The 24,149-nt window shown below is 36.6% G+C and overlaps 1 non-coding gene and 24 pseudogenes across 1 annotated transcript; all 25 read left to right on the plus strand.

Annotated features, from left to right (window-relative positions):
* Nucleotides 1–371: 371 nt before the first annotated feature.
* Nucleotides 372–490, plus strand: LOC145649153 (5S ribosomal RNA; annotated as a pseudogene).
* A 791-nt stretch (nucleotides 491–1,281) lies between these two features.
* On the plus strand, nucleotides 1,282–1,400 carry LOC145649702 (5S ribosomal RNA; annotated as a pseudogene).
* A 791-nt stretch (nucleotides 1,401–2,191) lies between these two features.
* Nucleotides 2,192–2,310, plus strand: LOC145648035 (5S ribosomal RNA; annotated as a pseudogene).
* A 792-nt stretch (nucleotides 2,311–3,102) lies between these two features.
* Nucleotides 3,103–3,221, plus strand: LOC145649848 (5S ribosomal RNA; annotated as a pseudogene).
* Nucleotides 3,222–4,012: 791 nt separating this feature from the next.
* LOC145650742 (5S ribosomal RNA) lies at nucleotides 4,013–4,131 on the plus strand (annotated as a pseudogene).
* A 792-nt stretch (nucleotides 4,132–4,923) lies between these two features.
* Nucleotides 4,924–5,042, plus strand: LOC145648036 (5S ribosomal RNA; annotated as a pseudogene).
* A 791-nt stretch (nucleotides 5,043–5,833) lies between these two features.
* On the plus strand, nucleotides 5,834–5,952 carry LOC145650157 (5S ribosomal RNA; annotated as a pseudogene).
* A 1,668-nt stretch (nucleotides 5,953–7,620) lies between these two features.
* Nucleotides 7,621–7,739, plus strand: LOC145648305 (5S ribosomal RNA; annotated as a pseudogene).
* Nucleotides 7,740–9,407: 1,668 nt separating this feature from the next.
* Nucleotides 9,408–9,526, plus strand: LOC145648306 (5S ribosomal RNA; annotated as a pseudogene).
* Nucleotides 9,527–10,317: 791 nt separating this feature from the next.
* LOC145649736 (5S ribosomal RNA) lies at nucleotides 10,318–10,436 on the plus strand (annotated as a pseudogene).
* A 791-nt stretch (nucleotides 10,437–11,227) lies between these two features.
* Nucleotides 11,228–11,346, plus strand: LOC145649898 (5S ribosomal RNA; annotated as a pseudogene).
* A 352-nt stretch (nucleotides 11,347–11,698) lies between these two features.
* On the plus strand, nucleotides 11,699–11,817 carry LOC145649755 (5S ribosomal RNA; annotated as a pseudogene).
* A 1,008-nt stretch (nucleotides 11,818–12,825) lies between these two features.
* LOC145649899 (5S ribosomal RNA) lies at nucleotides 12,826–12,944 on the plus strand (annotated as a pseudogene).
* Nucleotides 12,945–13,296: 352 nt separating this feature from the next.
* LOC145649756 (5S ribosomal RNA) lies at nucleotides 13,297–13,415 on the plus strand (annotated as a pseudogene).
* Nucleotides 13,416–14,861: 1,446 nt separating this feature from the next.
* On the plus strand, nucleotides 14,862–14,980 carry LOC145649909 (5S ribosomal RNA; annotated as a pseudogene).
* Nucleotides 14,981–15,332: 352 nt separating this feature from the next.
* LOC145650019 (5S ribosomal RNA) lies at nucleotides 15,333–15,451 on the plus strand (annotated as a pseudogene).
* Nucleotides 15,452–16,679: 1,228 nt separating this feature from the next.
* LOC145647153 (5S ribosomal RNA) lies at nucleotides 16,680–16,798 on the plus strand (annotated as a pseudogene).
* A 790-nt stretch (nucleotides 16,799–17,588) lies between these two features.
* Nucleotides 17,589–17,707, plus strand: LOC145649910 (5S ribosomal RNA; annotated as a pseudogene).
* Nucleotides 17,708–18,059: 352 nt separating this feature from the next.
* Nucleotides 18,060–18,178, plus strand: LOC145650020 (5S ribosomal RNA; annotated as a pseudogene).
* A 1,228-nt stretch (nucleotides 18,179–19,406) lies between these two features.
* Nucleotides 19,407–19,525, plus strand: LOC145647154 (5S ribosomal RNA; annotated as a pseudogene).
* A 790-nt stretch (nucleotides 19,526–20,315) lies between these two features.
* Nucleotides 20,316–20,434, plus strand: LOC145649929 (5S ribosomal RNA). Its single transcript, XR_014116642.1, has one exon. It is a non-coding gene; the product is annotated as a 5S ribosomal RNA (ribosomal RNA).
* A 790-nt stretch (nucleotides 20,435–21,224) lies between these two features.
* On the plus strand, nucleotides 21,225–21,343 carry LOC145648237 (5S ribosomal RNA; annotated as a pseudogene).
* Nucleotides 21,344–22,134: 791 nt separating this feature from the next.
* LOC145647383 (5S ribosomal RNA) lies at nucleotides 22,135–22,253 on the plus strand (annotated as a pseudogene).
* A 790-nt stretch (nucleotides 22,254–23,043) lies between these two features.
* LOC145647384 (5S ribosomal RNA) lies at nucleotides 23,044–23,162 on the plus strand (annotated as a pseudogene).
* A 790-nt stretch (nucleotides 23,163–23,952) lies between these two features.
* On the plus strand, nucleotides 23,953–24,071 carry LOC145647385 (5S ribosomal RNA; annotated as a pseudogene).
* Nucleotides 24,072–24,149: the final 78 nt, after the last annotated feature.

A 24,149-nucleotide genomic window follows, 5' to 3' on the forward strand; every position in this document is an offset into this window, starting at 1 on the left:
TAGCAGGTGCTGTAAGATTGTATTGCATCCCTTTAATTTATGTTCAAGCTATCATGTTCAAATTTGAAGTGCAGTGAATAATTAACTCAAACTATCTGTTAGCACCTGGGAATAGCAGATGCTGTACGTTTTTTTTGCATCACTTTCATTTACTCTCCAACTCACATGCCTGAATGTGAAGTGCAGTGATTCATCAAAAAACTGTCTGTTAGTGCCTCCGTATACCAGATGTTGTAAGCTTTTATTGCATCATTTAATTTACATTCAAGATAACATTCTAGAATGTCAAGTGCAGGGATTAATAAAAAAAATTGTCAGATTGGTCTTTGATCATATTTGCTATGATTAGGAAATTTGAGTAAGTGTTTAAGGCTTACGGCCACACCAGCTTGAGAACGCCCAATCTCATCTGACCTTGGAAGCTAAGCAAGTTTGGACCTGGATAGTATTGAGGTGGGACCCTACCTAGGAATACCAGGTGCTGTAAGCTTTTCTTGCATCACTTTAATTTACTTTCAAGCTGACATGCTCAAATGTGAAGTGCAGTGATTAATAAAAAAATCTATCTGTTAGCACCTGGGAATAGCCGATGCTGTAAGTTTTTTTTGCATCACTTTCATTTACTCTCCAACTCACATGCCTGAATGTGAAGTGCAGTGATTCATCAAAAACTATCTGTTAGCACCTTGGACTACGAGATGCTGTAAGCTTCTCTTGAATCACTTTAATTTACTGTCAAGATGACATGCTAGGATGTGAAATGCAGTGATTAATTAAAAAAACTATCTGTTAGCACCTGGGAATAGCAGATGCTGTAAGTTTTTGTTGCATCACTTTACTTTAATCTGCAACTGACAAGCTTGTATGTGAAGTGTACAGATTAAATAGAAATATTTTAGTACCAGGGAATAGCAGGTGCTGTAAGATTGTATTGCATCCCTTTAATTTATGTTCAAGCTATCATGTTCAAATTTGAAGTGCAGTGAATAATTAACTCAAACTATCTGTTAGCACCTGGGAATAGCAGATGCTGTACGTTTTTTTTGCATCACTTTCATTTACTCTCCAACTCACATGCCTGAATGTGAAGTGCAGTGATTCATCAAAAAACTGTCTGTTAGTGCCTCCGTATACCAAATGTTGTAAGCTTTTATTACATCATTTAATTTACATTCAAGATAACATTCTAGAATGTCAAGTGCAGGGATTAATAAAAAAAAATTGTCAGATTGGTCTTTGATCATATTTGCTATGATTAGGAAATTTGAGTAAGTGTTTAAGGCTTACGGCCACACCAGCTTGAGAACGCCCAATCTCATCTGACCTTGGAAGCTAAGCAAGTTTGGGCCTGGATAGTATTGAGGTGGGACCCTACCTAGGAATACCAGGTGCTGTAAGATTTTCTTGCATCACTTTAATTTACTTTCAAGCTGACATGCTCAAATGTGAAGTGCAGTGATTAATAAAAAAATCTATCTGTTAGCACCTGGGAATAGCCGATGCTGTAAGTTTTTTTTGCATCACTTTCATTTACTCTCCAACTCACATGCCTGAATGTGAAGTGCAGTGATTCATCAAAAACTATCTGTTAGCACCTTGGACTACGAGATGCTGTAAGCTTCTCTTGAATCACTTTAATTTACTGTCAAGATGACATGCTAGGATGTGAAATGCAGTGATTAATTAAAAAAACTATCTGTTAGCACCTGGGAATAGCAGATGCTGTAAGTTTTTGTTGCATCACTTTACTTTAATCTGCAACTGACAAGCTTGTATGTGAAGTGTACAGATTAAATAGAAATATTTTAGTACCAGGGAATAGCAGGTGCTGTAAGATTGTATTGCATCCCTTTAATTTATGTTCAAGCTATCATGTTCAAATTTGAAGTGCAGTGAATAATTAACTCAAACTATCTGTTAGCACCTGGGAATAGCAGATGCTGTACGTTTTTTTTTGCATCACTTTCCTTTACTCTCCAACTCACATGCCTGAATGTGAAGTGCAGTGATTCATCAAAAAACTGTCTGTTAGTGCCTCCGTATACCAGATGTTGTAAGCTTTTATTGCATCATTTAATTTACATTCAAGATAACATTCTAGAATGTCAAGTGCAGGGATTAATAAAAAAAATTGTCAGATTGGTCTTTGATCATATTTGCTATGATTAGGAAATTTGAGTAAGTGTTTAAGGCTTACGGCCACACCAGCTTGAGAACGCCCAATCTCATCTGACCTTGGAAGCTAAGCAAGTTTGGGCCTGGATAGTATTGAGGTGGGACCCTACCTAGGAATACCAGGTGCTGTAAGCTTTTCTTGCATCACTTTAATTTACTTTCAAGCTGACATGCTCAAATGTGAAGTGCAGTGATTAATAAAAAAAATCTATCTGTTAGCACCTGGGAATAGCCGATGCTGTAAGTTTTTTTTGCATCACTTTCATTTACTCTCCAACTCACATGCCTGAATGTGAAGTGCAGTGATTCATCAAAAACTATCTGTTAGCACCTTGGACTACGAGATGCTGTAAGGTTCTCTTGAATCACTTTAATTTACTGTCAAGATGACATGCTAGGATGTGAAATGCAGTGATTAATTAAAAAAACTATCTGTTAGCACCTGGGAATAGCAGATGCTGTAAGTTTTTGTTGCATCACTTTACTTTAATCTGCAACTGACAAGCTTGTATGTGAAGTGTACAGATTAAATAGAAATATTTTAGTACCAGGGAATAGCAGGTGCTGTAAGATTGTATTGCATCCCTTTAATTTATGTTCAAGCTATCATGTTCAAATTTGAAGTGCAGTGAATAATTAACTCAAACTATCTGTTAGCACCTGGGAATAGCAGATGCTGTACGTTTTTTTTTGCATCACTTTCATTTACTCTCCAACTCACATGCCTGAATGTGAAGTGCAGTGATTCATCAAAAAACTGTCTGTTAGTGCCTCCGTATACCAGATGTTGTAAGCTTTTATTGCGTCATTTAATTTACATTCAAGATAACATTCTAGAATGTCAAGTGCAGGGATTAATAAAAAAAATTGTCAGATTGGTCTTTGATCATATTTGCTATGATTAGGAAATTTGAGTAAGTGTTTAAGGCTTACGGCCACACCAGCTTGAGAACGCCCAATCTCATCTGACCTTGGAAGCTAAGCAAGTTTGGGCCTGGATAGTATTGAGGTGGGACCCTACCTAGGAATACCAGGTGCAGTAAGCTTTTCTTGCATCACTTTAATTTACTTTCAAGCTGACATGCTCAAATGTGAAGTGCAGTGATTAATAAAAAAAATCTATCTGTTAGCACCTGGGAATAGCCGATGCTGTAAGTTTTTTTTGCATCACTTTCATTTACTCTCCAACTCACATGCCTGAATGTGAAGTGCAGTGATTCATCAAAAACTATCTGTTAGCACCTTGGACTACGAGATGCTGTAAGGTTCTCTTGAATCACTTTAATTTACTGTCAAGATGACATGCTAGGATGTGAAATGCAGTGATTAATTAAAAAAACTATCTGTTAGCACCTGGGAATAGCAGATGCTGTAAGTTTTTGTTGCATCACTTTACTTTAATCTGCAACTGACAAGCATGTATGTGAAGTGTACAGATTAAATAGAAATATTTTAGTACCAGGGAATAGCAGGTGCTGTAAGATTTTATTGCATCCCTTTAATTTATGTTCAAGCTATCATGTTCAAATGTGAAGTGCAGTGAATAATTAACTCAAACTATCTGTTAGCACCTTGGAATAGCCGATGCTGTAAGTTTTTTTTGCATCACTTTCATTTACTCTCCAACTCACATGCCTGAATGTGAAGTGCAGTGATTCATCAAAAAACTGTCTGTTAGTGCCTCCGTATACCAGATGTTGTAAGCTTTTATTGCATCATTTAATTTACATTCAAGATAACATTCTAGAATGTCAAGTGCAGGTATTAATAAAAAAAATTGTCAGATTGGTCTTTGATCATATTTGCTATGATTAGGAAATTTGAGTAAGTGGTTAAGGCTTACGGCCACACCAGCTTGAGAATGCCCAATTTCATTTGACCTTGGAAGCTAAGCAAGTTTGGACCTGGATAGTACTGAGGTGGGACCCTAACTAGGAATACCAGGTGCTGTAAGCTTTTATTGCATCACTTTAATTTACTTTCAAGCTGACATGCTCAAATGTGAAGTGCAGTGATTAATAAAAAAAAACTATCTGTTAGCACCTGGGAATAGCAGATGCTGTAAGTTTTTTTTGCATCACTTTCACTTACTCTCCAACTCACATGCCTGAATGTGAAGTGCAGTGATTCATCAAAAACTATCTGTTAGCACCTTGGACTACGAGATGCTGTAAGCTTTTCTTGAATCACTTTAATTTACTGTCAAGATGACATGCTAGGATGTGAAATGCAGTGATTAATTAAAAAAACTATCTGTTAGCACCTGGGAATAGCAGATGCTGTAAGTTTTTGTTGCATCACTTTACTTTAATCTGCAACTGACAAGCTTGTATGTGAAGTGTACAGATTAAATAGAAATATTTTAGTACCAGGGAATAGCAGGTGCTGTAAGATTGTATTGCATCCCTTTAATTTATGTTCAAGCTATCATGTTCAAATTTGAAGTGCAGTGAATAATTAACTCAAACTATCTGTTAGCACCTGGGAATAGCAGATGCTGTACGTTTTTTTTTGCATCACTTTCATTTACTCTCCAACTCACATGCCTGAATGTGAAGTGCAGTGATTCATCAAAAAACTGTCTGTTAGTGCCTCCGTATACCAGATGTTGTAAGCTTTTATTGCATCATTTAATTTACATTCAAGATAACATTCTAGAATGTCAAGTGCAGGGATTAATAAAAAAAATTGTCAGATTGGTCTTTGATCATATTTGCTATGATTAGGAAATTTGAGTAAGTGTTTAAGGCTTACGGCCACACCAGCTTGAGAACGCCCAATCTCATCTGACCTTGGAAGCTAAGCAAGTTTGGGCCTGGATAGTATTGAGGTGGGACCCTACCTAGGAATACCAGGTGCTGTAAGCTTTTCTTGCATCACTTTAATTTACTTTCAAGCTGACATGCTCAAATGTGAAGTGCAGTGATTAATAAAAAAAATCTATCTGTTAGCACCTGGGAATAGCCGATGCTGTAAGTTTTTTTTGCATCACTTTCATTTACTCTCCAACTCACATGCCTGAATGTGAAGTGCAGTGATTCATCAAAAACTATCTGTTAGCACCTTGGACTACGAGATGCTGTAAGGTTCTCTTGAATCACTTTAATTTACTGTCAAGATGACATGCTAGGATGTGAAATGCAGTGATTAATTAAAAAAACTATCTGTTAGCACCTGGGAATAGCAGATGCTGTAAGTTTTTGTTGCATCACTTTACTTTAATCTGCAACTGACAAGCTTGTATGTGAAGTGTACAGATTAAATAGAAATATTTTAGTACCAGGGAATAGCAGGTGCTGTATGATTGTATTGCATCCCTTTAATTTATGTTCAAGCTATCATGTTCAAATGTGAAGTGCAGTGAATAATTAACTCAAACTATCTGTTAGCACCTGGGAATAGCCGATGCTGTAAGTTTTTTTTGCATCACTTTCATTTACTCTCCAACTCACATGCCTGAATGTGAAGTGCAGTGATTCATCAAAAAACTGTCTGTTAGTGCCTCCGTATACCAGATGTTGTAAGCTTTTATTGCATCATTTAATTTACATTCAAGATAACATTCTAGAATGTCAAGTGCAGGGATTAATAAAAAAAATTGTCAGATTGGTCTTTGATCATATTTGCTATGATTAGGAAATTTGAGTAAGTGGTTAAGGCTTACGGCCACACCAGCTTGAGAATGCCCAATTTCATTTGACCTTGGAAGCTAAGCAAGTTTGGGCCTGGATAGTACTGAGGTGGGACCCTAACTAGGAATACCAGGTGCTGTAAGCTTTTATTGCATCACTTTAATTTACTTTCAAGCTGACATGCTCAAATGTGAAGTGCAGTGATTAATAAAAAAAAACTATCTGTTAGCACCTGGGAATAGCAGATGCTGTAAGTTTTTTTTGCATCACTTTCATTTACTCTCCAACTCACATGCCTGAATGTGAAGTGCAGTGATTCATCAAAAACTATCTGTTAGCACCTTGGACTACGAGATGCTGTAAGCTTTTCTTGAATCACTTTAATTTACTGTCAAGATGACATGCTAGGATGTGAAATGCAGTGATTAATTAAAAAAACTATCTGTTAGCACCTGGGAATAGCAGATGCTGTAAGTTTTTGTTGCATCACTTTACTTTAATCTGCAACTGACAAGCTTGTATGTGAAGTGTACAGATTAAATAGAAATATTTTAGTACCAGGGAATAGCAGGTGCTGTAAGATTGTATTGCATCCCTTTAATTTATGTTCAAGCTATCATGTTCAAATTTGAAGTGCAGTGAATAATTAACTCAAACTATCTGTTAGCACCTGGGAATAGCAGATGCTGTAAGTTTTTTTTGCATCACTTTCATTTACTCTCCAACTCACATGCCTGAATGTGAAGTGCAGTGATTCATCAAAAACTATCTGTTAGCACCTTGGACTACGAGATGCTGTAAGCTTCTCTTGAATCACTTTAATTTACTGTCAAGATGACATGCTAGGATGTGAAATGCAGTGATTAATTAAAAAAACTATCTGTTAGCACCTGGGAATAGCAGTTGCTGTAAGTTTTTGTTGCATCACTTTACTTTAATCTGCAACTGACAAGCTTGTATGTGAAGTGTACAGATTAAATAGAAATATTTTAGTACCAGGGAATAGCAGGTGCTGTAAGATTGTATTGCATCCCTTTAATTTATGTTCAAGCTATCATGTTCAAATTTGAAGTGCAGTGAATAATTAACTCAAACTATCTGTTAGCACCTGGGAATAGCAGATGCTGTACGTTTTTTTTTGCATCACTTTCATTTACTCTCCAACTCACATGCCTGAATGTGAAGTGCAGTGATTCATCAAAAACTATCTGTTAGCACCTTGGACTACGAGATGCTGTAAGCTTCTCTTGAATCACTTTAATTTACTGTCAAGATGACATTCTAGGATGTGAAATGCAGTGATTAATTAAAAAAACTATGTGTTAGCACCTGGGAATAGCAGATGCTGTAAGTTTTTGTTGCATCACTTTACTTTAATCTGTAACTGACAAGCTTGTATGTGAAGTGTACAGATTAAATAGAAATATTTTAGTACCAGGGAATAGCAGGTGCTGTAAGATTGTATTGCATCCCTTTAATTTATGTTCAAGCTATCATGTTCAAATTTGAAGTGCAGTGAATAATTAACTCAAACTATCTGTTAGCACCTGGGAATAGCAGATGCTGTAAGTTTTTTTTGCATCACTTTCATTTACTCTCCAACTCACATGCCTGAATGTGAAGTGCAGTGATTCATCAAAAAACTGTCTGTTAGTGCCTCCGTATACCAGATGTTGTAAGCTTTTATTGCATCATTTAATTTACATTCAAGAAAACATTCTAGAATGTCAAGTGCAGGGATTAATAAAAAAAATTGTCAGATTGGTCTTTGATCATATTTGCTATGATTAGGCAATTTGAGTAAGTGTTTAAGGCTTACGGCCACACCAGCTTGAGAACGCCCAATCTCATCTGACCTTGGAAGCTAAGCAAGTTTGGGCCTGGATAGTATTGAGGTGGGCCCCTACCTAGGAATACCAGGTGCTGTAAGCTTTTCTTGCATCACTTTAATTTACTTTCAAGCTGACATGCTCAAATGTGAAGTGCAGTGATTAATAAAAAAAATCTATCTGTTAGCACCTGGGAATAGCCGATGCTGTAAGTTTTTTTTGCATCACTTTCATTTACTCTCCAACTCACATGCCTGAATGTGAAGTGCAGTGATTCATCAAAAACTATCTGTTAGCACCTTGGACTACGAGATGCTGTAAGGTTCTCTTGAATCACTTTAATTTACTGTCAAGATGAGATGCTAGGATGTGAAATGCAGTGATTAATTAAAAAAACTATCTGTTAGCACCTGGGAATAGCAGATGCTGTAAGTTTTTGTTGCATCACTTTACTTTAATCTGCAACTGACAAGCTTGTATGTGAAGTGTACAGATTAAATAGAAATATTTTAGTACCAGGGAATAGCAGGTGCTGTATGATTGTATTGCATCCCTTTAATTTATGTTCAAGCTATCATGTTCAAATGTGAAGTGCAGTGAATAATTAACTCAAACTATCTGTTAGCACCTGGGAATAGCAGATGCTGTAAGTTTTTTTTGCATCACTTTCATTTACTCTCCAACTCACATGCCTGAATGTGAAGTGCAGTGATTCATCAAAAACTATCTGTTAGCACCTTGGACTACGAGATGCTGTAAGCTTCTCTTGAATCACTTTAATTTACTGTCAAGATGACATGCTAGGATGTGAAATGCAGTGATTAATTAAAAAAACTATCTGTTAGCACCTGGGAATAGCAGTTGCTGTAAGTTTTTGTTGCATCACTTTACTTTAATCTGCAACTGACAAGCTTGTATGTGAAGTGTACAGATTAAATAGAAATATTTTAGTACCAGGGAATAGCAGGTGCTGTAAGATTGTATTGCATCCCTTTAATTTATGTTCAAGCTATCATGTTCAAATTTGAAGTGCAGTGAATAATTAACTCAAACTATCTGTTAGCACCTGGGAATAGCAGATGCTGTACGTTTTTTTTTGCATCACTTTCATTTACTCTCCAACTCACATGCCTGAATGTGAAGTGCAGTGATTCATCAAAAACTATCTGTTAGCACCTTGGACTACGAGATGCTGTAAGCTTCTCTTGAATCACTTTAATTTACTGTCAAGATGACATTCTAGGATGTGAAATGCAGTGATTAATTAAAAAAACTATGTGTTAGCACCTGGGAATAGCAGATGCTGTAAGTTTTTGTTGCATCACTTTACTTTAATCTGTAACTGACAAGCTTGTATGTGAAGTGTACAGATTAAATAGAAATATTTTAGTACCAGGGAATAGCAGGTGCTGTAAGATTGTATTGCATCCCTTTAATTTATGTTCAAGCTATCATGTTCAAATTTGAAGTGCAGTGAATAATTAACTCAAACTATCTGTTAGCACCTGGGAATAGCAGATGCTGTAAGTTTTTTTTGCATCACTTTCATTTACTCTCCAACTCACATGCCTGAATGTGAAGTGCAGTGATTCATCAAAAAACTGTCTGTTAGTGCCTCCGTATACCAGATGTTGTAAGCTTTTATTGCATCATTTAATTTACATTCAAGAAAACATTCTAGAATGTCAAGTGCAGGGATTAATAAAAAAAATTGTCAGATTGGTCTTTGATCATATTTGCTATGATTAGGCAATTTGAGTAAGTGTTTAAGGCTTACGGCCACACCAGCTTGAGAACGCCCAATCTCATCTGACCTTGGAAGCTAAGCAAGTTTGGGCCTGGATAGTATTGAGGTGGGCCCCTACCTAGGAATACCAGGTGCTGTAAGCTTTTCTTGCATCACTTTAATTTACTTTCAAGCTGACATGCTCAAATGTGAAGTGCAGTGATTAATAAAAAAAATCTATCTGTTAGCACCTGGGAATAGCCGATGCTGTAAGTTTTTTTTGCATCACTTTCATTTACTCTCCAACTCACATGCCTGAATGTGAAGTGCAGTGATTCATCAAAAACTATCTGTTAGCACCTTGGACTACGAGATGCTGTAAGGTTCTCTTGAATCACTTTAATTTACTGTCAAGATGAGATGCTAGGATGTGAAATGCAGTGATTAATTAAAAAAACTATCTGTTAGCACCTGGGAATAGCAGATGCTGTAAGTTTTTGTTGCATCACTTTACTTTAATCTGCAACTGACAAGCTTGTATGTGAAGTGTACAGATTAAATAGAAATATTTTAGTACCAGGGAATAGCAGGTGCTGTATGATTGTATTGCATCCCTTTAATTTATGTTCAAGCTATCATGTTCAAATGTGAAGTGCAGTGAATAATTAACTCAAACTATCTGTTAGCACCTGGGAATAGCCGATGCTGTAAGTTTTTTTTGCATCACTTTCATTTACTCTCCAACTCACATGCCTGAATGTGAAGTGCAGTGATTCATCAAAAAACTGTCTGTTAGTGCCTCCGTATACCAGATGTTGTAAGCTTTTATTGCATCATTTAATTTACATTCAAGATAACATTCTAGAATGTCAAGTGCAGGTATTAATAAAAAAAATTGTCAGATTGGTCTTTGATCATATTTGCTATGATTAGGAAATTTGAGTAAGTGGTTAAGGCTTACGGCCACACCAGCTTGAGAATGCCCAATTTCATTTGACCTTGGAAGCTAAGCAAGTTTGGGCCTGGGTAGTACTGAGGTGGGACCCTAACTAGGAATACCAGGTGCTGTAAGCTTTTATTGCATCACTTTAATTTACTTTCAAGCTGACATGCTCAAATGTGAAGTGCAGTGATTAATAAAAAAAAACTATCTGTTAGCACCTGGGAATAGCAGATGCTGTAAGTTTTTTTTGCATCACTTTCATTTACTCTCCAACTCACATGCCTGAATGTGAAGTGCAGTGATTCATCAAAAACTATCTGTTAGCACCTTGGACTACGAGATGCTGTAAGCTTTTCTTGAATCACTTTAATTTACTGTCAAGATGACATGCTAGGATGTGAAATGCAGTGATTAATTAAAAAAACTATCTGTTAGCACCTGGGAATAGCAGATGCTGTAAGTTTTTGTTGCATCACTTTACTTTAATCTGCAACTGACAAGCTTGTATGTGAAGTATACAGATTAAATAGAAATATTTTAGTACCAGGGAATAGCAGGTGCTGTAAGATTGTATTGCATCCCTTTAATTTATGTTCAAGATATCATGTTCAAATTTGAAGTGCAGTGAATAATTAACTCAAACTATCGGTTAGCACCTGGGAATAGCAGATGCTGTACGTTTTTTTTGCATCACTTTCATTTACTCTCCAACTCACATGCCTGAATGTGAAGTGCAGTGATTCATCAAAAAACTGTCTGTTAGTGCCTCCGTATACCAGATGTTGTAAGCTTTTATTGCATCATTTAATTTACATTCAAGAAAACATTCTAGAATGTCAAGTGCAGGGATTAATAAAAAAAATTGTCAGATTGGTCTTTGATCATATTTGCTATGATTAGGCAATTTGAGTAAGTGTTTAAGGCTTACGGCCACACCAGCTTGAGAATGCCCAATCTCATCTGACCTTGGAAGCTAAGCAAGTTTGGGCCTGGATAGTACTGAGGTGGGACCCTACCTAGGAATACCAGGTGCTTTAAGCTTTTCTTGCATCACTTTAATTTACTTTCAAGCTGACATGCTCAAATGTGAAGTGCAGTGATTAATAAAAAAAACTATCTGTTAGCACCTGGGAATAGCCGATGCTGTAAGTTTTTTTTGCATCACTTTCATTTACTCTCCAACTCACATGCCTGAATGTGAAGTGCAGTGATTCATCAAAAAACTGTCTGTTAGTGCCTCCGTATACCAGATGTTGTAAGCTTTTATTGCATCATTTAATTTACATTCAAGATAACATTCTAGAATGTCAATTGCAGGGATTAATAAAAAAAATTGTCAGATTGGTCTTTGATCATATTTGCTATGATTAGGCAAATTGAGTAAGCGTTTAAGGCTTACGGCCACACCAGCTTGAGAATGCCCAATCTCATCTGACCTTGGAAGCTCAGCAAGTTTGGGCCTGGATAGTACTGAGGTGGGACCCTACCTAGGAATACCAGGTGCTGTAAGCTTTTCTTGCATCACTTTAATTTACTTTCAAGCTGACATGCTCAAATGTGAAGTGCAGTGATTAATAAAAAAAACTATCTGTTAGCACCTGGGAATAGCAGATGCTGTAAGTTTTTGTTGCATCACTTTACTTTAATCTGCAACTGACAAGCTTGTATGTGAAGTGTACAGATTAAATAGAAATATTTTAGTACCAGGGAATAGCAGGTGCTGTAAGATTGTATTGCATCCCTTTAATTTATGTTCAAGCTATCATGTTCAAATTTGAAGTGCAGTGAATAATTAACTCAAACTATCTGTTAGCACCTGGGAATAGCAGATGCTGTAAGTTTTTTTTGCATCACTTTCATTTACTCTCCAACTCACATGCCTGAATGTGAAGTGCAGTGATTCATCAAAAACTATCTGTTAGCACCTTGGACTACGAGATGCTGTAAGCTTCTCTTGAATCACTTTAATTTACTGTCAAGATGACATGCTAGGATGTGAAATGCAGTGATTAATTAAAAAAACTATCTGTTAGCACCTGGGAATAGCAGATGCTGTAAGTTTTTGTTGCATCACTTTACTTTAATCTGCAACTGACAAGCTTGTATGTGAAGTATACAGATTAAATAGAAATATTTTAGTACCAGGGAATAGCAGGTGCTGTAAGATTGTATTGCATCCCTTTAATTTATGTTCAAGATATCATGTTCAAATTTGAAGTGCAGTGAATAATTAACTCAAACTATCGGTTAGCACCTGGGAATAGCAGATGCTGTACGTTTTTTTTGCATCACTTTCATTTACTCTCCAACTCACATGCCTGAATGTGAAGTGCAGTGATTCATCAAAAAACTGTCTGTTAGTGCCTCCGTATACCAGATGTTGTAAGCTTTTATTGCATCATTTAATTTACATTCAAGAAAACATTCTAGAATGTCAAGTGCAGGGATTAATAAAAAAAATTGTCAGATTGGTCTTTGATCATATTTGCTATGATTAGGCAATTTGAGTAAGTGTTTAAGGCTTACGGCCACACCAGCTTGAGAATGCCCAATCTCATCTGACCTTGGAAGCTAAGCAAGTTTGGGCCTGGATAGTACTGAGGTGGGACCCTACCTAGGAATACCAGGTGCTTTAAGCTTTTCTTGCATCACTTTAATTTACTTTCAAGCTGACATGCTCAAATGTGAAGTGCAGTGATTAATAAAAAAAACTATCTGTTAGCACCTGGGAATAGCCGATGCTGTAAGTTTTTTTTGCATCACTTTCATTTACTCTCCAACTCACATGCCTGAATGTGAAGTGCAGTGATTCATCAAAAAACTGTCTGTTAGTGCCTCCGTATACCAGATGTTGTAAGCTTTTATTGCATCATTTAATTTACATTCAAGATAACATTCTAGAATGTCAATTGCAGGGATTAATAAAAAAAATTGTCAGATTGGTCTTTGATCATATTTGCTATGATTAGGCAAATTGAGTAAGCGTTTAAGGCTTACGGCCACACCAGCTTGAGAATGCCCAATCTCATCTGACCTTGGAAGCTCAGCAAGTTTGGGCCTGGATAGTACTGAGGTGGGACCCTACCTAGGAATACCAGGTGCTGTAAGCTTTTCTTGCATCACTTTAATTTACTTTCAAGCTGACATGCTCAAATGTGAAGTGCAGTGATTAATAAAAAAAACTATCTGTTAGCACCTGGGAATAGCAGATGCTGTAAGTTTTTGTTGCATCACTTTACTTTAATCTGCAACTGACAAGCTTGTATGTGAAGTGTACAGATTAAATAGAAATATTTTAGTACCAGGGAATAGCAGGTGCTGTAAGATTGTATTGCATCCCTTTAATTTATGTTCAAGCTATCATGTTCAAATTTGAAGTGCAGTGAATAATTAACTCAAACTATCTGTTAGCACCTGGGAATAGCAGATGCTGTAAGTTTTTTTTGCATCACTTTCATTTACTCTCCAACTCACATGCCTGAATGTGAAGTGCAGTGATTCATCAAAAACTATCTGTTAGCACCTTGGACTACGAGATGCTGTAAGCTTCTCTTGAATCACTTTAATTTACTGTCAAGATGACATGCTAGGATGTGAAATGCAGTGATTAATTAAAAAAACTATCTGTTAGCACCTGGGAATAGCAGATGCTGTAAGTTTTTGTTGCATCACTTTACTTTAATCTGCAACTGACAAGCTTGTATGTGAAGTGTACAGATTAAATAGAAATATTTTAGTACCAGGGAATAGCAGGTGCTGTAAGATTGTATTGCATCCCTTTAATTTATGTTCAAGCTATCATGTTCAAATTTGAAGTGCAGTGAATAATTAACTCAAACTATCTGTTAGCACCTGGGAATAGCAGATGCTGTAAGTTTTTTTTGCATCACTTTCATTTACTCTCCAACTCACATGCCTGAATGTGAAGTGCAGTGATTCATCAAAAACTATCTGTTAGCACCTTGGACTACGAGATGCTGTAAGCTTCTCTTGAATCACTTTAATTTACTGTCAAGATGACATGCTAGGATGTGAAATGCAGTGATTAATTAAAAAAACTATCTGTTAGCACCTGGGAATAGCAGATGCTGTAAGTTTTTGTTGCATCACTTTACTTTAATCTGCAACTGACAAGCTTGTATGTGAAGTGTACAGATTAAATAGAAATATTTTAGTACCAGGGAATAGCAGGTGCTGTAAGATTGTATTGCATCCCTTTAATTTATGTTCAAGCTATCATGTTCAAATTTGAAGTGCAGTGAATAATTAACTCAAACTATCTGTTAGCACCTGGGAATAGCAGATGCTGTACGTTTTTTTTGCATCACTTTCATTTACTCTCCAACTCACATGCCTGAATGTGAAGTGCAGTGATTCATCAAAAAACTGTCTGTTAGTGCCTCCGTATACCAGATGTTGTAAGCTTTTATTGCATCATTTAATTTACATTCAAGATAACATTCTAGAATGTCAAGTGCAGGGATTAATAAAAAAAATTGTCAGATTGGTCTTTGATCATATTTGCTATGATTAGGCAATTTGAGTAAGTGTTTAAGGCTTACGGCCACACCAGCTTGAGAACGCCCAATCTCATCTGACCTTGGAAGCAAAGCAAGTTTGGGCCTGGATAGTACTAAGGTGGGACCCTACCTAGGAATACCAGGTGCTTTAAGCTTTTCTTGCATCACTTTAATTTACTTTCAAGCTGACATGCTCAAATGTGAAGTGCAGTGATTAATAAAAAAAACTATCTGTTAGCACCTGGGAATAGCCGATGCTGTAAGTTTTTTTTGCATCACTTTCATTTACTCTCCAACTCACATGCCTGAATGTGAAGTGCAGTGATTCATCAAAAAACTGTCTGTTAGTGCCTCCGTATACCAGATGTTGTAAGCTTTTATTGCATCATTTAATTTACATTCAAGATAACATTCTAGAATGTCAAGTGCAGGGATTAATAAAAAAAATTGTCAGATTGGTCTTTGATCATATTTGCTATGATTAGGCAATTTGAGTAAGTGTTTAAGGCTTACGGCCACACCAGCTTGAGAACGCCCAATCTCATCTGACCTTGGAAGCAAAGCAAGTTTGGGCCTGGATAGTACTGAGGTGGGACCCTACCTAGGAATACCAGGTGCTTTAAGCTTTTCTTGCATCACTTTAATTTACTTTCAAGCTGACATGCTCAAATGTGAAGTGCAGTGATTAATAAAAAAAACTATCTGATAGCACCTGGGAATAGCTGATGCTGTAAGTTTTTTTTGCATCACTTTCATTTACTCTCCAACTCACATACCTGAATGTGAAGTGCAATGATTCATCAAAAACTATCTGTTAGCACCTTGGACTACGAGATGCTGTAAGCTTCTCTTGAATCACTTTAATTTACTGTCAAGATGACATGCTAGGATGTGAAATGCAGTGATTAATTAAAAAAACTATGTGTTAGCACCTGGGAATAGCAGATGCTGTAAGTTTTTGTTGCATCACTTTACTTTAATCTGCAACTGACAAGCTTGTATGTGAAGTGTACAGATTAAATAGAAATATTTTAGTACCAGGGAATAGCAGGTGCTGTAAGATTGTATTGCATCCCTTTAATTTATGTTCAAGCTATCATGTTCAAATTTGAAGTGCAGTGAATAATTAACTCAAACTATCTGTTAGCACCTGGGAATAGCAGATGCTGTAAGTTTTTTTTGCATCACTTTCATTTACTCTCCAACTCACATGCCTGAATGTGAAGTGCAGTGATTCATCAAAAACTATCTGTTAGCACCTTGGACTACGAGATGCTGTAAGCTTCTCTTGAATCACTTTAATTTACTGTCAAGATGACATGCTAGGATGTGAAATGCAGTGATTAATTAAAAAAACTATCTGTTAGCACCTGGGAATAGCAGATGCTGTAAGTTTTTGTTGCATCACTTTACTTTAATCTGCAACTGACAAGCTTGTATGTGAAGTGTACAGATTAAATAGAAATATTTTAGTACCAGGGAATAGCAGGTGCTGTAAGATTGTATTGCATCCCTTTAATTTATGTTCAAGCTATCATGTTCAAATTTGAAGTGCAGTGAATAATTAACTCAAACTATCTGTTAGCACCTGGGAATAGCAGATGCTGTAAGTTTTTTTTGCATCACTTTCATTTACTCTCCAACTCACATGCCTGAATGTGAAGTGCAGTGATTCATCAAAAAACTGTCTGTTAGTGCCTCCATATACCAGATGTTGTAAGCTTTTATTGCATCATTTAATTTACATTCAAGATAACATTCTAGAATGTCAAGTGCAGGGATTAATAAAAAAAATTGTCAGATTGGTCTTTGATCATATTTGCTATGATTAGGCAATTTGAGTAAGTGTTTAAGGCTTACGGCCACACCATCTTGAGAACGCCCAATCTCATCTGACCTTGGAAGCTAAGCAAGTTTGGGCCTGGATAGTACTGAGGTGGGACCCTACCTAGGAATACCAGGTGCTGTAAGCTTTTCTTGCATCACTTTAATTTACTTTCAAGCTGACATGCTCAAATGTGAAGTGCAGTGATTAATAAAAAAAACTATCTGTTAGCACCTGGGAATAGCCGATGCTGTAAGTTTTTTTTGCATCACTTTCATTTACTCTCCAACTCACATGCCTGAATGTGAAGTGCAGTGATTCATCAAAAACTATCTCTTAGCACCTTGGACTACGAGATGCTGTAAGCTTCTCTTGAATCACTTTAATTTACTGTCAAGATGACATGCTAGGATGTGAAATGCAGTGATTAATTAAAAAAACTATCTGTTAGCACCTGGGAATAGCAGATGCTGTAAGTTTTTGTTGCATCACTTTACTTTAATCTGCAACTGACAAGCTTGTATGTGAAGTGTACAGATTAAATATAAATATTTTAGTACCAGGGAATAGCAGGTGCTGTAAGATTGTATTGCATCCCTTTAATTTATGTTCAAGCTATCATGTTCAAATTTGAAGTGCAGTGAATAATTAACTCAAACTATCTGTTAGCACCTGGGAATAGCAGATGCTGTAAGTTTTTTTTGCATCACTTTCATTTACTCTCCAACTCACATGCCTGAATGTGAAGTGCAGTGATTCATCAAAAAACTGTCTGTTAGTGCCTCCGTATACCAGATGTTGTAAGCTTTTATTGCATCATTTAATTTACATTCAAGATAACATTCTAGAATGTCAAGTGCAGGGATTAATAAAAAAAATTGTCAGATTGGTCTTTGATCATATTTGCTATGATTAGGCAATTTGAGTAAGTGTTTAAGGCTTACGGCCACACCAGCTTGAGAACGCCCAATCTCATCTGACCTTGGAAGCAAAGCAAGTTTGGGCCTGGATAGTACTAAGGTGGGACCCTACCTAGGAATACCAGGTGCTTTAAGCTTTTCTTGCATCACTTTAATTTACTTTCAAGCTGACATGCTCAAATGTGAAGTGCAGTGATTAATAAAAAAAACTATCTGTTAGCACCTGGGAATAGCCGATGCTGTAAGTTTTTTTTGCATCACTTTCATTTACTCTCCAACTCACATGCCTGAATGTGAAGTGCAGTGATTCATCAAAAAACTGTCTGTTAGTGCCTCCGTATACCAGATGTTGTAAGCTTTTATTGCATCATTTAATTTACATTCAAGATAACATTCTAGAATGTCAAGTGCAGGGATTAATAAAAAAAATTGTCAGATTGGTCTTTGATCATATTTGCTATGATTAGGCAATTTGAGTAAGTGTTTAAGGCTTACGGCCACACCAGCTTGAGAACGCCCAATCTCATCTGACCTTGGAAGCAAAGCAAGTTTGGGCCTGGATAGTACTGAGGTGGGACCCTACCTAGGAATACCAGGTGCTTTAAGCTTTTCTTGCATCACTTTAATTTACTTTCAAGCTGACATGCTCAAATGTGAAGTGCAGTGATTAATAAAAAAAACTATCTGATAGCACCTGGGAATAGCTGATGCTGTAAGTTTTTTTTGCATCACTTTCATTTACTCTCCAACTCACATACCTGAATGTGAAGTGCAATGATTCATCAAAAACTATCTGTTAGCACCTTGGACTACGAGATGCTGTAAGCTTCTCTTGAATCACTTTAATTTACTGTCAAGATGACATGCTAGGATGTGAAATGCAGTGATTAATTAAAAAAACTATGTGTTAGCACCTGGGAATAGCAGATGCTGTAAGTTTTTGTTGCATCACTTTACTTTAATCTGTAACTGACAAGCTTGTATGTGAAGTGTACAGATTAAATAGAAATATTTTAGTACCAGGGAATAGCAGGTGCTGTAAGATTGTATTGCATCCCTTTAATTTATGTTCAAGCTATCATGTTCAAATTTGAAGTGCAGTGAATAATTAACTCAAACTATCTGTTAGCACCTGGGAATAGCAGATGCTGTAAGTTTTTTTTACATCACTTTCATTTACTCTCCAACTCACATGCCTGAATGTGAAGTGCAGTGATTCATCAAAAACTATCTGTTAGCACCTTGGACTACGAGATGCTGTAAGCTTCTCTTGAATCACTTTAATTTACTGTCAAGATGACATGCTAGGATGTGAAATGCAGTGATTAATTAAAAAAACTATGTGTTAGCACCTGGGAATAGCAGATGCTGTAAGTTTTTGTTGCATCACTTTACTTTAATCTGTAACTGACAAGCTTGTATGTGAAGTGTACAGATTAAATAGAAATATTTTAGTACCAGGGAATAGCAGGTGCTGTAAGATTGTATTGCATCCCTTTAATTTATGTTCAAGCTATCATGTTCAAATTTGAAGTGCAGTGAATAATTAACTCAAACTATCTGTTAGCACCTGGGAATAGCAGATGCTGTAAGTTTTTTTTGCATCACTTTCATTTACTCTCCAACTCACATGCCTGAATGTGAAGTGCAGTGATTCATCAAAAAACTGTCTGTTAGTGCCTCCATATACCAGATGTTGTAAGCTTTTATTGCATCATTTAATTTACATTCAAGATAACATTCTAGAATGTCAAGTGCAGGGATTAATAAAAAAAATTGTCAGATTGGTCTTTGATCATATTTGCTATGATTAGGCAATTTGAGTAAGTGTTTAAGGCTTACGGCCACACCATCTTGAGAACGCCCAATCTCATCTGACCTTGGAAGCTAAGCAAGTTTGGGCCTGGATAGTACTGAGGTGGGACCCTACCTAGGAATACCAGGTGCTGTAAGCTTTTCTTGCATCACTTTAATTTACTTTCAAGCTGACATGCTCAAATGTGAAGTGCAGTGATTAATAAAAAAAACTATCTGTTAGCACCTGGGAATAGCCGATGCTGTAAGTTTTTTTTGCATCACTTTCATTTACTCTCCAACTCACATGCCTGAATGTGAAGTGCAGTGATTCATCAAAAACTATCTGTTAGCACCTTGGACTACGAGATGCTGTAAGCTTCTCTTGAATCACTTTAATTTACTGTCAAGATGACATGCTAGGATGTGAAATGCAGTGATTAATTAAAAAAACTATCTGTTAGCACCTGGGAATAGCAGATGCTGTAAGTTTTTGTTGCATCACTTTACTTTAATCTGCAACTGACAAGCTTGTATGTGAAGTGTACAGATTAAATAGAAATATTTTAGTACCAGGGAATAGCAGGTGCTGTAAGATTGTATTGCATCCCTTTAATTTATGTTCAAGCTATCATGTTCAAATTTGAAGTGCAGTGAATAATTAACTCAAACTATCTGTTAGCACCTGGGAATAGCAGATGCTGTAAGTTTTTTTTGCATCACTTTCATTTACTCTCCAACTCACATGCCTGAATGTGAAGTGCAGTGATTCATCAAAAAACTGTCTGTTAGTGCCTCCGTATACCAGATGTTGTAAGCTTTTATTGCATCATTTAATTTACATTCAAGATAACATTCTAGAATGTCAAGTGCAGGGATTAATAAAAAAAATTGTCAGATTGGTCTTTGATCATATTTGCTATGATTAGGCAATTTGAGTAAGTGTTTAAGGCTTACGGCCACACCAGCTTGAGAACGCCCAATCTCATCTGACCTTGGAAGCTAAGCAAGTTTGGGCCTGGATAGTACTGAGGTGGGACCCTACCTAGGAATACCAGGTGCTGTAAGCTTTTCTTGCATCACTTTAATTTACTTTCAAGCTGACATGCTCAAATGTAAAGTGCAGTGATTAATAAAAAAAACTATCTGTTAGCACCTGGGAATAGCCGATGCTGTAAGTTTTTTTTGCATCACTTTCATTTACTCTCCAACTCACATGCCTGAATGTGAAGTGCAGTGATTCATCAAAAACTATCTGTTAGCACCTTGGACTACGAGATGCTGTAAGCTTCTCTTGAATCACTTTAATTTACTGTCAAGATGACATGCTAGGATGTGAAATGCAGTGATTAATTAAAAAAACTATCTGTTAGCACCTGGGAATAGCAGATGCTGTAAGTTTTTGTTGCATCACTTTACTTTAATCTGCAACTGACAAGCTTGTATGTGAAGTGTACAGATTAAATAGAAATATTTTAGTACCAGGGAATAGCAGGTGCTGTAAGATTGTATTGCATCCCTTTAATTTATGTTCAAGCTATCATGTTCAAATTTGAAGTGCAGTGAATAATTAACTCAAACTATCTGTTAGCACCTGGGAATAGCAGATGCTGTACGTTTTTTTTGCATCACTTTCATTTACTCTCCAACTCACATGCCTGAATGTGAAGTACAGTGATTCATCAAAAAACTGTCTGTTAGTGCCTCCGTATACCAGATGTTGTAAGCTTTTATTGCATCATTTAATTTACATTCAAGATAACATTCTAGAATGTCAAGTGCAGGGATTAATAAAAAAAATTGTCAGATTGGTCTTTGATCATATTTGCTATGATTAGGCAATTTGAGTAAGTGTTTAAGGCTTACGGCCACACCAGCTTGAGAACGCCCAATCTCATCTGACCTTGGAAGCTAAGCAAGTTTGGGCCTGGATAGTACTGAGGTGGGACCCTACCTAGGAATAGCAGGTGCTGTAAGCTTTTCTTGCATCACTTTAATTTACTTTCAAGCTGACATGCTCAAATGTGAAGTGCAGTGATTAATAAAAAAAAACTATCTGTTAGCACCTGGGAATAGCCGATGCTGTAAGTTTTTTTTGCATCACTTTCATTTACTCTCCAACTCACATGCCTGAATGTGAAGTGCAGTGATTCATCAAAAACTATCTGTTAGCACCTTGGACTACGAGATGCTGTAAGCTTCTCTTGAATCACTTTAATTTACTGTCAAGATGACATGCTAGGATGTGAAATGCAGTGATTAATTAAAAAAACTATCTGTTAGCACCTGGGAATAGCAGATGCTGTAAGTTTTTGTTGCATCACTTTACTTTAATCTGCAACTGACAAGCTTGTATGTGAAGTGTACAGATTAAATAGAAATATTTTAGTACCAGGGAATAGCAGGTGCTGTAAGATTGTATTGCATCCCTTTAATTTATGTTCAAGCTATCATGTTCAAATTTGAAGTGCAGTGAATAATTAACTCAAACTATCTGTTAGCACCTGGGAATAGCAGATGCTGTAAGTTTTTTTTGCATCACTTTCATTTACTCTCCAACTCACATGCCTGAATGTGAAGTGCAGTGATTCATCAAAAAACTGTCTGTTAGTGCCTCCGTATACCAGATGTTGTAAGCTTTTATTGCATCATTTAATTTACATTCAAGATAACATTCTAGAATGTCAAGTGCAGGGATTAATAAAAAAAATTGTCAGATTGGTCTTTGATCATATTTGCTATGATTAGGCAATTTGAGTAAGTGTTTAAGGCTTACGGCCACACCAGCTTGAGAATGCCCAATCTCATCTGACCTTGGAAGCTAAGCAAGTTTGGGCCTGGATAGTACTGAGGTGGGACCCTACCTAGGAATACCAGGTGCTGTAAGCTTTTCTTGCATCACTTTAATTTACTTTCAAGCTGACATGCTCAAATGTAAAGTGCAGTGATTAATAAAAAAAACTATCTGTTAGCACCTGGGAATAGCCGATGCTGTAAGTTTTTTTTGCATCACTTTCATTTACTCTCCAACTCACATGCCTGAATGTGAAGTGCAGTGATTCATCAAAAACTATCTGTTAGCACCTTGGACTACGAGATGCTGTAAGCTTCTCTTGAATCACTTTAATTTACTGTCAAGATGACATGCTAGGATGTGAAATGCAGTGATTAATTAAAAAAACTATCTGTTAGCACCTGGGAATAGCAGATGCTGTAAGTTTTTGTTGCATCACTTTACTTTAATCTGCAACTGACAAGCTTGTATGTGAAGTGTACAGATTAAATAGAAATATTTTAGTACCAGGGAATAGCAGGTGCTGTAAGATTGTATTGCATCCCTTTAATTTATGTTCAAGCTATCATGTTCAAATTTGAAGTGCAGTGAATAATTAACTCAAACTATCTGTTAGCACCTGGGAATAGCAGATGCTGTAAGTTTTTTTTGCATCACTTTCATTTACTCTCCAACTCACATGCCTGAATGTGAAGTGCAGTGATTCATCAAAAAACTGTCTGTTAGTGCCTCCGTATACCAGATGTTGTAAGCTTTTATTGCATCATTTAATTTACATTCAAGATAACATTCTAGAATGTCAAGTGCAGGGATTAATAAAAAAAATTGTCAGATTGGTCTTTGATCATATTTGCTATGATTAGGCAATTTGAGTAAGTGTTTAAGGCTTACGGCCACACCAGCTTGAGAATGCCCAATCTCATCTGACCTTGGAAGCTAAGCAAGTTTGGGCCTGGATAGTACTGAGGTGGGACCCTACCTAGGAATACCAGGTGCTGTAAGCTTTTCTTGCATCACTTTAATTTACTTTCAAGCTGACATGCTCAAATGTAAAGTGCAGTGATTAATAAAAAAAACTATCTGTTAGCACCTGGGAATAGCAGATGCTGTAAGTTTTTTTTGCATCACTTTCATTTACTCTCCAACTCACATGCCTGAATGTGAAGTGCAGTGATTCATCAAAAACTATCTGTTAGCACCTTGGACTACGAGATGCTGTAAGCTTTTCTTGAATCACTTTAATTTACTGTCAAGATGACATGCTAGGATGTGAAATGCAGTGATTAATTAAAAAAACTATCTGTTAGCACCTGGGAATAGCAGATGCTGTAAGTTTTTGTTGCATCACTTTACTTTAATCTGCAACTGACAAGCTTGTATGTGAAGTGTACAGATTAAATAGAAATATTTTAGTACCAGGGAATAGCAGGTGGTGTAAGATTGTATTGCATCCCTTTAATTTATGTTCAAGCTATCATGTTCAAATTTGAAGTGCAGTGAATAATTAACTCAAACTATCGGTTAGCACCTGGGAATAGCAGATGCTGTACGTTTCTTTTGCATCACTTTCATTTACTCTCCAACTCACATGCCTGAATGTGAAGTGCAGTGATTCATCAAAAAACTGTCTGTTAGTGCCTCCGTATACCAGATGTTGTAAGCTTTTATTGCATCATTTAATTTACATTCAAGATAACATTCTAGAATGTCAATTGCAGGGATTAATAAAAAAAATTGTCAGATTGGTCTTTGATCATATTTGCTATGATTAGGCAAATTGAGTAAGCGTTTAAGGCTTACGGCCACACCAGCTTGAGAATGCCCAATCTCATCTGACCTTGGAAGCTAAGCAAGTTTGGGCCTGGATAGTACTGAGGTGGGACCCTACCTAGGAATACCAGGTGCTGTAAGCTTTTCTTGCATCACTTTAATTTACTTTCAAGCTGACATGCTCAAATGTGAAGTGCAGTGATTAATAAAAAAAACTATCT

Source organism: Electrophorus electricus, chromosome 13 (genome assembly GCF_041902795.1).
Source record: "Electrophorus electricus isolate QZ-2024a chromosome 13, ASM4190279v1, whole genome shotgun sequence".
Classification (NCBI taxonomy): domain Eukaryota; kingdom Metazoa; phylum Chordata; class Actinopteri; order Gymnotiformes; family Gymnotidae; genus Electrophorus; species Electrophorus electricus.